The sequence below is a fragment of the Colobus angolensis genome, unplaced genomic scaffold, assembly GCF_000951035.1.
Source record: "Colobus angolensis palliatus isolate OR3802 unplaced genomic scaffold, Cang.pa_1.0 Scaffold235, whole genome shotgun sequence".
Taxonomy (NCBI): Eukaryota; Metazoa; Chordata; class Mammalia; order Primates; family Cercopithecidae; genus Colobus; species Colobus angolensis.
This window is the reverse complement of record NW_012115544.1, coordinates 3575592-3589845: the sequence shown is the minus strand read 5'-3', so window position 1 is coordinate 3589845 and position 14254 is coordinate 3575592.

Below are 14254 nucleotides of genomic sequence, written 5' to 3'. Positions count from 1 at the left end.
CTGAGTTCTGAAGGAAATCTGTGAAACTGAACTAAACTTAAAATATATGTGTGTATGTGTATATATATATAGAGAGAGAGAGAGAGAGAGAGACAGACAGACAGACAGAGAATATTGGACTTTAATATTTTTACTACTTTATAAGGAGACAGTATTTTTATTTGGTATTTTAATTTCTGTGTGGTAAAATGATAATGGAAGAATGTTAATTATGTCCAAATTTGAGAAAGTGTTCCATCCTAGTATTTGGAATATGATGGCCTCTTGTGTGCCTGAGGCATCTGTGATTTTTGGCCTGCTGGATAGCCATTCACTAATAAAAGTACTCCTGTTTTGCTTTATCAAGCAATCCTTCTCCAATTCTCATGTGACAGGGAGGAGTTGACTCTACCTCCTAAATCCAGGGCTGAGAGGATACCCAGCCTATAGAGTCACAGGGATTATTGTTTCTGGGATAGGCATGTGATATAAGCCTCCAGGTCTTCCCTCTGATGGGATTAGTTTGGTAGAAGGGAGTACAAATCACAACAATGTTGATTCTCTTTTTAATGGCATGGAAAAGCCTGCCTGAGAATTAAGCCAACACAAAGGGTAGCAGATCGAAGAGATGGAACACAACCAACTCCTGGTATCATACTTTGAAGCACATGTCTGAAGCTGCTGCCACATCTGGATTTTTTAATTATGTGAAACAATAAATTCCTTTCTTTGCATAAACCTAGTTTGGGATGGTGTTCTGTTACTTATAACAGAAGGAGTCTGACTAACATGTGGTGCTCACTCTATACCCCTCTCTTGTGAATCATGTTGGATCATGTAGCTGGGCATAAATGGAGAGTCCAAGTAGAATAGGGAGAGAACGTAATCTAGTATTAAATGCATTTTAATGGTTGATGTCTGTTCTGACCTATTTCAGAGACTTAGTGGGCAAAAACTTAATTTTCTACTTCACTGGGCTTAGGAGACTACAAAAAGAGATTTTCTCCTAAGAGAGACACCAGTTCCCTGGCTGAACCTTAAATTACCTATCATTGGATATAGATTAAAATAGAATAAGAAATGAGCTGGTACAAGGGAGAGAAAAAAATGTTAGGCTGCCTTTAAGCCATGCTTTCTTCTGTCTCTACCATTCTTAGCCCTTCCAAGGAAGCAAGAGGTACTAGTTTTGATTAGTCAGTGTGCAAAGCAGCTAACAAGGCCACACTGACTCGTGGGTGGAGTTACTGTTCAATAAAACTATGCACATCTATGCTGGCTTCTTATCTCTCTTTCACTTCTTGGATCCATGCAGCTGGATGGGTCAAGTGAGTGAAGGGTTTTCTTGGGACATGGCACTTTCTTCTGCTCTACTTCTCTTTCTTTGCCCATCTTCTCCTCATTCTTTCTCGGGCATGCATGAATGTGCTGTTCTCAAGACTTTAGATTCATGGAATTAGGTGTCTCTTTTTGGAGCATTTAGACTGTACTTTAGCTCAGACTTTACAAGAGTTCTGAACGTAAGGGTCGGGAACTTGCACAGCCTTGAATACTGAGGTACTTCATATCACATTTTGCTGTTGTTATTTATGTGAATAAGAAACAGTGGCAGTGTGTTTATACAATAAAAATGAGGTAAATAAACATTTTTTTTTCTTTTTACATTATCTTCCAGGAAGCTACAATCCAAATGTATGGTTTAACTTTTATATATGTGAATAATTCTTTGGCTTCATAATCTGTGTTCACAAGACTGCACTCAAGGGATCACTGGGCCGTGTTTTCATCTGAATGCTTGTCTGGGGAAAGATCCGTTACTGTGCTCATTTAGGTTATTGGTAGAATTTATTTTAACGTGGCTGTATGATTAAGGGTCCTGGCTTTTTGTCAACTGTCAGTTGGAGGCTGCTCTCAACTCCTGGAGGCTGTCTGTAATTCTCTGCTACATGGTCCTCTCCCTTGGTAGCTCCAATATTGCTGTTTGCTGCTTCAAGGGCAGCAGATCAGTCTTTCATACCAATCTGCTAAAACATAATTTTATGTGACATAATGTGTGATCATGAAAGTGATATCTTGCTAACTATATAATAAAACCTAACTAAGGGATACATATTATTCTATTATCTTTGCTATATTCAAGTAGCTAGAAGCAAGTCACAGGTTCTTCCCACGCTCAAGGGGAGGAGATTATGCAGAGTGTAGCACTAAATGATGGAGATCATCTTAGAATTCTGACTACCATAATCAATATTTGGCAAAGTGTGTCTCATTGAAGATTACTTTCATGGGTTTGTTAGTAAATCTGTCTTTATCAAGAATCTTTTTTTTTTTTTTGAGACGGACTTTTGCTCTTGTTGCCCAGGCTGAAGTGCAATGGTGTGATCTTGGCTCACTGCAATCTCTGCCTTCTGGGTTCAAGCAATTCTCCTGCCTCATCCTCAGGGATTACAGGCATCCACCACCATGATAGGCTAAATTTTTTTTGTATTTTTAGTAGAGAGAGAGTTTCACCATGTTGGACAGGCTGGTCTCGAACTTCAGACCTCAGGTGTTCCACCTGGATTGGCCTCCCAAAGTGCTGGGATTATAAGCATGAGTCACCATGCCTAGCCAAGAATCTTATTCAAGCAACAGAATGCAAGTGACAAGAGACCAATTCAAACTATCTTAAATGAACAAGCTATTTTACTTACTCATAGAACTGACCATTTCAATGGATCATTTTGGGCTCTAGGCAAGAATACAGATACAGTTGGGGTTGAGAAAGATTCTGCTTTAATGCAGTAATTGAAAGACAGCATGCTAGGAATGGGAAGTTATGACCATTGGACAGAAGTTGAAAAAGATCCAACAGAGAATTTAGCCACACACAAGGATGTGCTAGGGTTGGGACCAAGGGCAATTCAGTCTCCATGACTGACATTAAATCTGAAAAAAACACGCCATATGCAAAATGAGAAAGGAGGAAAACGTAGGCTTCCATCTTGCAGTCTGTTGTATTTGCTTATATGAACACAGCATTGCTTCTCAGATATTTCTGCATTGGTAAATAGTGTTACTTTTTCTGCTATAATAGTGGTACTGATCTCATCCTTATCTAAAATGCACCAGAAAAACTTCCATTTATTTTTTTAAGTTTCAGTTCAGCAACTCTATGAGGTATTCTCTAACCCCTACCTGTCGTTCAAGTGGAGTTGGGTCCCACACCTCATATTCCTATAATTTGGCAGATACTGCTATCAAACTCAGACATCCCCTACTTCAACCCCTTTCTTTTTAATACCTCTATGCAGTCATGACCACAAGACAGGGTTCTCACCAATGAGACATAAACCAAATTTTGATGTAAGGAAAACGTTGGTCGTCTTGAAACAGAAATCTTCCATTTTCTCATCCATTCTCCCACCATTAAACACAGACATAATGGCTAGGTATGCTCTAGTATCCTTGTGACCATAATGGAAATTACAAGTTAATCATAAATATCTGGTCTCTGTTATCATTAATATGATGAAAAAATCTAGAAACTGACTTCCACTATACTTACTATATGTAAAACAAAACAAAACAAAACGAAAACTAACATTAACCATTACAGAGGAGTTTTCATTATGTGAGGCCTAATAAGATTCTAAATGAAATTCAGTCTTATGTATTTCTAGATGATAGCACTGACTGTGGCAGAGGCAGTTATTTGTTTAATTTTCTGCTTGACCTATGGCAGCATGAATGATCTCCTTTATATTGCAAAGCTTGGCCAGGTGCGGTGGCTCATGCCTGTAATCCCAGCACTTTGGGAGGCCGAGGTGAGGAGTTCAAGACTAGCCTGACCAATATGGTGAAATCTTGTCTCTGCTAAAAATACAAAAACTATCCAGGCATGGTGGCAGGTGCCTGTAGTCCCAGCTACTCGGGAGGCTAAGACAGGAGAACTACTTGCACCTGTGGGGCGGAGGGTGCAGTGAGCCGAGATTGCACCACTGCACTCCAGTCTGGGAGACAGAGCAAGACTCCATCTCAAAACAAACAACAACAACAACAACAAAAAACAAACACACAAAACTTGTCTTATTATTTGTATCTTATTCATCTTAGCATCCATATTCTTAGAAGAGTGCCTAGAATATAGAAAGCATTTAGTAAATATTTATTGAACCGGCTAATACATAAATACAAGACTTTGTCTTTCCAAGTTTTAATAGCTTACTTGGAAAGAGTAATGTGTCTTTGCTAATCAGAATGAAAGATTTCTTGTGGTATGATTTGTCTAGTTCCTCAGTTATTGGCTTATCTTATTCAGCATGTTATCAACAGCTTAAAAATAACAAAAAAGACAGATGAATAAAATCTATGGGTGCCACAAAAACTGCTGCTGTAGCTAAATTACTTGATGATAAAATCTGTATCTAAAATGAAATACTAAAAAATGTGGGACAATTTCTCATTCTAAATGTGATAAAATCAATAGGAATACATAAATCTGCACTTAGATCTAAAATATGAAACTCAAATCTATGATATTGGATCAGAAGCTGAAACTAACAAATCCAAATCTATTTGTTGAACACTGGACACTTACAGGTTAAAATCAGATGAGTAAGCATCCACAGAATGAAGAATATTTGAGTTAGGGAAGATGATTCTTGTAGATGTGGAAAGGATTAGGAGAAAGAGTGTAACATGTGACCTATTTGAAGCTCTTTCTTATAGGAGATAGGTTAGATTTATTTGATGTAGTTTCAAAGGAACTGAGAGAATTTTGGAGCAAAGTGTGGAAGCTTCAGGTTGAGAAATTGGAGCTCAACCTGAGAAGATGTTAGCAATATAAAATTTTCAAGCTAGATTTGTCTGACCTGTGAGGCCCAAAGTTGTGAATAGTCACATAACTACCAGGAAAGGATAATGACAGACAGTTTCCTGCTTTGGTAAGGAGCTTGACCAACTTTCCTGTTAAGATGTTCTAAATTGATAGATTTAAGTTAAACTAATTTGATAGAGTCTTTTCTTCTGTTCTGCAGGATGGTATTTCTGGGTATCTTATGAAATAAAGTGATAAGGTAGTGGTAGTTATGGGATGAGTGTATGATAACAATACTATTTGTTTAGCTTTGTTTTTATAGCAAAGTGGTTCCCTATGCTGTGTTTTTCTATCTCAGATGAAAGTGTGTCTGACATAGCCTACTGGTATTGGATGAGAGAGGCTCTATTATACTTTGCTGTTTCAAGTATTAAGTAGGCAGCTAATTATACACAAACATAAGCTTGCTCACATCTGAGAATACTAAACCAGAGGTTGCATCATGCACATTTGCATTAATATAGCATGCTCTAAATGTGGCTAATACCGTTCCTAGATTTTTTGAATTTTAATGCTTTTAAAAGTATAATCATGGTGAACAAAAGAGTTTACCACAAACTTTCCAGACTATGCTGTGTTTGTGTTTCATTTTCTTTTTTCTTTCTTTCTTTTTTTTTTTTTTTTGAGACAGAGTCTCGACCTGTCACCCAGGCTGGAGTGCAGTGGTGCAGTCTTGGCTCACTGCAAGCTCCGACTCCCGGGTTCACACCATTCTCCTGCCTCAGCCTCCTGAGTAGCTGGGACTACAGGCGCCTGCCACCACGCCCAGCTAGTTTTTTTGTATTTTTTAGTAGAGACGGGGTTTCACCATGTTAGCCAGGATGGTCTCGATCTTCTGACGTTGTGATCCGCCCGCCTCGGCCTCCCAAAGTGCTGGGATTACAGGCGTGAGACACCACGCTCAGCCTCATTTTCTACTTAACGGATTGGCTTTTGCAATCCCTGAAAGCTGTTTTGATTTCCAGGGATAAATTTGAACTATGCAGAACAGAGATGAGTTACTGACTTGATAACTCATATATTAATATTCCTGACTAAACCTTTAAAGAGAGTCCCATATGAATGACACCTAAGCTTCCAGGGATTTACCACAGAATAATTTCTCTTTCCCAACTTTATCTCTTCTCTCTTTATGTAAATGTTCTTCTTATTTTTTTTTTTTTTCAGGACTTTTCAGTCTTCTCTAGTCCCATCTCCCTCTTTCCAAAATAATTTTCCCAGTTTTGCAAATTATTAAGTCACACATTTGCTCTTGTGTCTCGTATATTATAGAATAGTAATTTTAGTATGTTTTCTTCACTTTTGTGTCTCCAAAGCCTAGAATATTTCCCAACACATATATAAGAATTAATAAAAATTGATTAAATAAATAGATGAATTAATGAATTCATGCTCCAGAATAAGCCATGGATTAAAAATGCTTCCAGTTCTGCCAGATTTTGGCATCTATCTGGGGAGAGGAGTGATCATATCTAGGGAGAGGGAAGGGACATCCAGGTGATCCAACTGGAGAAGACCACTTCTTCCCCACAGGGGCATTACAAAAATCTAGTATTCTACACTGTGGGTTTGTTTTCTCTGTAAGATAATCCTATTTCTCTGTTATTTTTCTCATTATCAAGAAATGTTGACTCTTTACTTGATGCAGATTATATTACAAATCCTCTTCAATACATTTGAAAACAAAGGGATCCACACCTGATTCTGTTGCTGATGTTTTCCTGAAGTTCTACTATAGAGGCTAAGCTTATCAAATGCATTTTAAAACTATATATATTCAGGCTTCCACCTTCTTTTTCATTTACCAGCTAAGCCCAGTCCCTTAAACATAGTGATCAATAAACATAATCAAATCATTCAGCAAAGCTGATCCCTATCCTAGCCACAGAAAATACATTAGTCAACAATTTAGATAAAGAGCTCTGCCCCATGGAAATTACATTTAAGCCAAAAAATTAGAAGAAAGAAAATCAGTAAGCCAGTCACAAAAAAAAAAAAAAAGAACAAATATACTATATTAGAAGGTGATACATTCATTAACAAATATACAGCAGGAAAAAGGGTTTTGGAGGGATGGGTTGAAATTCTGCTACTCCAGCTTTATTGAAGTACACTTGACAAATAAAAATGGTATATTTAAGAAGTACAATGTGATGTTTTGATATATGCATACATTGTAAAGTGATTAAGTAGGCAATGAATTAAAACATTTTAATTGATGCCACCATGCTCTGATCTCATACAAGCTGGAATTACTTTGAAAATAGAAAGATACATTAACAACATACACATATTATTTACATGTATAAAATGCAACTAAGTTTATTTTTATGTGAAATTTTATTCGTAAAATTTTACTTGGCAGTCCTTTAGTTTGGAAGTGAATGAATTGCTATAAATGGAAAGGTGATAGAATGCTATATAACCAACTGAGAAAAATATAATCAGGGAAAAGGTTATTATATGTCTTATTCAATAATAGTTAGTTGGAAAAGGATAGAAAAATCATGCCAACAAATTTGGAGGAGTTAATTTTCATTGCAAATACTGTTCAAGATGAACCAATTATAGCAATGAATCAAAGATGGTAAAACTACAAAAGTCAATATGAAAAAGAGTCATAATATATGGCATCCAAATTATAGAGACTTAGAAAATAGCAATGAAGAAATAGAAGAGATATCAAGTTAGACGTCACAAATGCAAAATTGGACTTTTTAGATTATACATTAAAAATAAGTTATAGGAGCCAGGAGCTTCCCAGATGTATCCTCATTCACGCAACATAACCAGATAAAAATGAACTTTTCCACCGCATTGTATTAGCATAGCCATAAATTGAGTACAACAGATAGCTAGAACAAGCAGAATAGTAGAGTAAGTTACAGTAATCTTTGATCAAGAAGATGTGAATTTGGTCTCATATATGACACAATTCATATTGTGTATTTACACTCCCTCCAACACTGTATAAGTGTTCCCCTTGCTCTGCATCCTTGCCAACATTTGTTTTTTTTTTTTTTTTTGCCTTTGTGGTTCTGATTTGCATTTTCCTGATGATTACTAATATTGAGGATTTTTTATACACCTGTCAGCATTTTGTGGGCCTTCTCTTGAGAAATAGCTATTCATATCCTTTGTCCACTTTTTAATGAGATTATTTGTTCCTTTACTGTTGAGTTGTTTGAATTCCTTGTATATTGTGGATGTTAGTACCTTGTCTGATAAAGAGCTTGCACATATTTTCTCCCATTCAACATGTTGTCTCTACGTTCTGTTGATTGCTTCCTTTGCTGTGGAGAAGCTTTGTAGATTAATATGGTCCTATTTATTTTTGGTTTTGTTGACTGTGTTTTTTGAGGTCTTAACCATAAAATCTTTGCTTCTGCTAATGTCCTGAGGTATTTCTTCTATGTTTTCTTTTTTTGTTGTTTTTTGAGACAGAGTTTTGCTCTTGTTGCCCAGCCTGGAGTGCAATGACACAATCTTGGCTCACCGCAACCTCCACCTCCTGGGTTCAAGCGATTTTCCTGCCTCAGCCTCCCAAGTAGGTGGGATTGCAGGCCTATGCCACCATGTCCAGCTAATTTTGTATTTTTAGTAGAGATGGGTTTCTCTATGTTGGTTACGCTAGTCTCAAACCCCCAACCCCAAGTTATCCACCCGCCTCAGCCTCCCAAAGTGCTGGGATTACAAGCATGAGCCACCGCGCCTGGCCTCTATGTTTTCTTCTGGTAGTTTTACAGTTTCAGATCTGACATTTAAATTTTAAATCCATCTTGTTTTGATTTCTTTATATGGTGAGAGGTAGGAGTCCAGTTTTATTCTTCTGCATGTGGAATTTATTTTTTGTTTTTAATTTTTTTTTGAGACAGAGTCTGGCTCTGTCTCCAGACTGGAGTGCAGTGGCATGATCTTGGCTTACTGCAACCTCCACCTCCCAGGTTCCAGTGATTCTCCTGCCTCAGCCTCCACAGTAGCTGGGACTATAGGTGTGCACCACCACACTCAGCTGATTTTTGTATTTTAGTAGAGATGGGGTTTCACCATGTTGGTCAGGATGGTCTGGATCTCTTTACCTTGTGATCCACCCACCTTGGCCTCCCAAAGTGCTGGGATTACAGGTGTAAGCCACTGTGCCCAGCTGTGGAGTTTTAATTTTCTCAGCACCCTTTGTTAAAAAGGATGTCCTTTCCCCAATGTATGTTCTTGTTTCTTTTGTCAAAAATCAGTTGTCTAAATGTGTGAGTGAATTTCTGGATTCTCTATTCTGTTCCATTGGTTTATGTGTTTGTTTTTATACCAATATCATGCATTTTTGTTACTATACTATATTTTGAAATCAGGTAGTATGATTCCCTCAGCTTTGCTCTTTTTGCTGAGTATTGATTTGGCAATTTGTGCTCTATTTTCTTCCATACAAATTCTAGGGTTATTTCCTCCACTCCTGTGTAAAATAATATTAATATCTTAATAAATATTGCATTGAATTCATATAGTTGTTTGGGTAGTAGGATAATTTTAATTATATTAATTCTTCTGATCCATGGACATGGAATACCTTTCCATTTGTTTGTGTCCTCCTCAATTTCTTTCATCCGTGTTTTGTAGTTTTCCTTGTATAGGTTTTTTACTGCTTTAGTTCAATATTTATTTCTAGATTTTTTTAACAGCTATTGTAAATAGGATTGTCTTCTTAATTTCTTTTTAGTTTTTTAAATAGCTATTGTAAATGGGATTGTCTTCTTAATTTCTTTCTCTGCTAGTTCATTATTGGTGTATAGAAACACTACCGATTTTTGCGTGTTGATTTTGTCTCCTGCAACTTCACTGAATTTGTTTATCAGTTCTAATAGTTCTTTTGGTGGAGTCTTCAGGTTTTTCTACGTATAAGATCATATTGTCTGCAAAGAGGGACAATTTGACTTCCTCTTTTCTGATTTGGATGTCTTTTATTTCTTTCTCTTGCCTGATTTCTCTGGCTAGAATTTCCAATGCTATGTTGAATATGAGTGATGAAAGTGGGCCTCCCTGTCTTGTTCCAATTCTTAGAGGAAAGGCTTTCAGCTTTTCCAAATTCAGTATAATTTTAGCTATGGGATAGTCATATATGCTTTTATTAAGTTGAGTATATTTGTTCTATGCCTACTTTTTTGAGAATTTTTTTCCATTAAAGGATGCTGAATTTCATAAAATACTTTTTCTGCATCTATTAATAAGCATGTGGTTTTTGTCCTTCATTCTGTTGATGTGATGAACAGTACTTATTTATTTGCATATGTTGAACCATCTTTGCATTGCTGACATAAATCCCACTTGGTCGTGGTACATTATCTTTGGATTGCTGTTTTATTTGGTTGAGGATATTTGTATCTATGTTCATCAGGGATATTGGCCTTTCGTTTTCTTTTTTGTTGCATGCTTGTCTGTTGGTATCAGACTAATGCTGATCTCATAATATGAGTTAGAGAGAAATCCTTCCTCTTCAATTTTATGGAATAGTTTAGGAGAATTGGTGAAAGTTCTTCTTTGAAAGTTCTTTAAGATTGGCAGTAAAGCCATCTAGTCTTGGACTTTTCTTTGTTGAGAGACATTTTATTACTGATTCAATCTTATTACTTGTTATTATCTGTTCATGTTTTCTATTTCTTTTTAATTCAATCTCTTGGTTGATTGTATATGTCCAGATATTTATCCATTTTCAGTTTGTTAGTGTACAATTGTCAGTAATAACCTCTGATAATCTTTTGCATTTCTGTGCTATCAGTTGTTATGACTTTTTTCACTACTGATATTATTTAACTGAATCTTCTTCTTCTTCTTCTTCTTCTTCTGGTTAGACTATCTAGTGGTTCATTGATTTTGCTTATCTTTTCAAAAAACCAAATTTTTGTTTCATTGATATTTAAAATTTTTTAAATGTCTACATCCTTTAGTTCTGCCCTAATTTTTATTAATTCTTCTACTAGTTTTGGTTTGGGTTTACCTTGCTTTTGTAGTTCTCTGAAGTGCATTGATAGATTGTTTATCTGAAAATGTTCTACTTTATGTTGTAGGCATGATTTGGTATATGTGGACCACTGGGAGTCACTCACTTACCCTTTCCTCATATTAGGCAGCCTCTCTGAGATTCTAGCCAATTGCAGCCGAGCAGGCTGACTCACTTCTCTCTCCTTCCTTGTGTTACTTGTTTCCTGTCACTTCTGTGTTGAATTCCAGTGTTTTCTCTTAGGGACTCTATTTGAAGTGTGACTGTCTACTCACTCTTTTGCTTCCTCTTCATACAGAAGGCAAGTATCAGATGCCTCTAGTCAGCCATCTTGAAGCCCCTCCTTCCATCATTAAATTATCTTACCTCTAAAACTGAAATTCAAGAGATCCAATTCCAAGATGATAGTGTGATGACCTCTGAGGATGCACTCCCCAGTGAAACATGAAAAGCTGATGAGAACTATTGAAAAGAGGAAAAGAAACAAGCAACCACTTAAAGTCTCGGAATAGTTCTATAAGTATATAGCAAAGGAAGAAACATTTATTCAATAAAACATACTAAACAGAATAAGATGCGAATGTGTGGCATTTGACTCACAATCCATTTCCTCTCTCTTGCCCACTCCAGTTCGGTTTGACAGAATTTTCATTTAGGATGCATGAGGCCAATACGTAAAGCTTCTTCTTCCTCAGCTCTCAATAAAAGCTCACCTTATTACACCATGAGAGAAAGCTTCCAGCACTTCTCATTTCCTCCAACTACAAGATGAAGTTAAACTCCTGGTGAGTATGGCTGGGAGTTCAGGGACTACCATAGGTCTACATGTGCCATGGTGGTTTGCTACTCAGCTGATTTTTCGTATTTTTAGTAGAGATGGGGTTTCACCATGTTGACCAAGCTGGTCTCGAACTCCTGACCTCAAGTGATCTGCCCACCTTGGCCTCCCAAACTGCTGGGATTACAGATGTGAGCCACTGTACCTGGCCAAAAAGTTACATTTAACAAGGAACAACCAATGTATTAAAAGACAGGTATGAGCTACAAAGAGAAATACTGGAAATGAAGAAGTAGTCATTGAAATTAAAAAGTCTACTGGATGAGATTTCTAGACTGGACAGTCATAGAGAGAATTAATGATGTTGGATACTTGTTTTGAATAATTCACTTAGAATATGTCACAGCAAGATAAAGAGAAGAAAAATGTAAATATGTAAAAAGTAAGCATGGAGGTTAAATGAAAAGATACAAGTATTTGTCTAAGTTAAGGGTCAGCAGACTATAGCTTACAGGCTAAATCCAGCCCATAGCCTATTTTTTGTAAATAAAATTTTATTGGAACAAAGTCATGTCCATTCATTTACACATCATCCATGTGTGCTATTTGCTACAGTGGCAGACTTGAGTAGTTGTAACAGAAATTATATGGCCTGCAACACCTAAAATATCTACTATTTGGCCCTTTGCAGGAAAAATTTGTTGACCGCTGGTCTAGGTAATGTTTCCAGAAGATAAAATGGAGAAAATGATGAAAAGCATTACTGGAAAATATATTTAAAAGTTCTTTCACTTTTGAAAAACAAAAGAGCTAAGGATCAAACAGAATAAGTAAATACAAATCTGTGTACTTTATACTAAAATTATAGAACATAGAGGATCTTACAAAGTCACCAGAGAGAAATGTAGGTTAATTGAAAAGGTATTCTAATTAAACTAACATAGTTCTTTCTATTATTAACAGTAAATGTTAGACAATAATTGAGATATATTTTTCAATATATTGAGAGAAATTAACTGGTTAAATAGAAATTCATTCCAAGCTATTGTTCAAAAAAAAATTAAAGAATTCTCTTGGCTGGGTGTGGTGGCTCATGCCTGTAATCCCAGCACTTTGGGAGGCCAAATCAGGTGGATCACGAGGTCAGGAGTTCAAGACCAGCCTGGCCAAGATGGTGAAACCCCATCTCTACTAAAATTACAAAAATTAGCCAAGCATAGTGGCAAGCACCTGTAATCCCAGTTACTCGGGAGGCTGACACAAGAGAATCGCTTGAACTCGGGTGGCGGAGATTGTGCCACCACACTCCAGTGTGGGCGACAGAGAGAGACTTCGTGTCAAAAAAAAAAAAAATTCTCTCAAGAAAAAAAGTAAACCCAGGGAAGAAAATTGTGACACAAGAAAAATATGATAAGCAAAGTAATTTGTAAAATATGGTAACTATAAAAAACATAAAGATTTTAATATAAAAAAGTAGAAAAGCTAATAAATTTAGCCAAGTTGCAGGTTACAAGATTGACACATATATATCAGTTGTGATTCTATATATATATGTCCATAGATGATGTTATCTTGTATACAGAAACTTGTCAAATATCTACAAAATAAGAGTCTCTTCAACAAATTGTCATGGAACAAATTTTGCATCTCCACAGGCAAAAGAATGAAGTTGGACCCCTACTGCACAGCAGAGACAAAAATGAACTCAAAATGGATTGTGACCTAAAAATGACAACTAAAACCATAGAACTCATAGACAAAAGCATACCGGTAAATTTTAATGACAATGAATTTGCCAGCGGATTCTTAGATATGATACCCAAAGCACAAGCAACAACAAAAACAACAGCAACAAAAACAGATGAATTGGACTTCACCATTATTTAAAACATTTTTATGTTAAAGAACACTATCAAGAAAGAAAAAACAGTAACCAAAACAGTGCAGTACTGATATAAAAACAGACACATACACCAATGGAACAGAACAGAGAGCCTAGAAATAATGCTGCACACCTGCAACCATCTGATCTTTCACAAAGCTGACAAAAACAAGCAATGGGGAAAGTCCTTCCTATTCAACAAATGGTGCTGGCATAACTGGCTAGGCATATGTGGAAGATTGAAACTGGACCCCTTCCTCACATCATATACAAAAATCAACTCAAGATGGATTAAATACTTAAATGTAAAACTTAAAGGCATAAAAACCCTTGAAGGTCACCTAAGAAATATCACTCTGGACAGGGGACCCAGCAAGGATTTCATGATAAAGATGCCAAAAGTTCTTGCAATAAAAATAAAAATTAAAAAAACCTGATTAAACTAAAGAACTTCTGCATAGCAAAACAAACTATCAACAGAGTAAAAGTACAGTCCACAGAATGAGAAAAAATTTTACAAACTATGTATCTGACTAAGGTGTAACTATCCAAAATCTATAAGGAACTTAAACAGATTTACAAGCAAAAAACAAACAACCACATTAAAAAATGTATAAAAACATGAACAGATATTTTTCAAAAGAAGACATACATGCAGCTAATAAGTATGTGAAAAAATGCTCAACATCACTAACCATTAGAGAAATGCAAATCAAAACCACAATGATATACTATCTCACACCAGTCAAAATGGCTATCATTAAAAAGCAA